This window comes from Penaeus monodon, chromosome 15 (assembly GCF_015228065.2).
Source record: "Penaeus monodon isolate SGIC_2016 chromosome 15, NSTDA_Pmon_1, whole genome shotgun sequence".
Classification (NCBI taxonomy): Eukaryota; Metazoa; Arthropoda; class Malacostraca; order Decapoda; family Penaeidae; genus Penaeus; species Penaeus monodon.
In genome coordinates this window covers 39,710,934-39,711,391 of record NC_051400.1, presented here as the reverse complement: position 1 = coordinate 39,711,391, position 458 = coordinate 39,710,934, and the positions used below count along the sequence as shown (strand labels likewise).

The 458-nt window shown below is 36.0% G+C and overlaps 1 protein-coding gene across 30 annotated transcripts in view; it reads right to left on the bottom strand.

The window, feature by feature from the left end:
• The window catches only part of LOC119582032 (eukaryotic translation initiation factor 4 gamma 1-like), a gene marked incomplete at its 3' end in the record, with an annotated part of 189,642 nt that overhangs the window by 11,869 nt on the left and 177,315 nt on the right, over positions 1-458 (bottom strand).

Genomic DNA, 458 nt, shown 5'->3' with positions numbered 1-458 from the left:
ACCCCGCCCCACACACACACACACGTCTCCCCTGCTGTTATAAGTGTGTATCATATTCATTCACTCGTTCTTGAGATTTCACTGATTCGGGGGCACTAATCCAAAGGGTCTGGTATTGGAGTATCATGACGTAATGAAAAAAGCTTAGAGCCGAGTGATTAACAAGGGGACAAGGTGTTTTAAATACCAGTTAACATCATCCGGCCATAATGGCATAGAGGAGACACTGAAAAAAGTATCTGAAATTCAGTTACAGCTTGATCATTTCTTTTATCTTCGTTTATCATATTTTTTTTCTGTTATCAATTTATAGGAAATCATTATCAAGGAATATTATTCTAACATTAAAGGGAATTAGTGTTTCCCAAATATTTAATATTCAATACAGTTTCGCAAGCATCAACAGACTAAAAATTTTGCGATACTGTATAAAATAATAACTTGGACCCTCCCTCCAT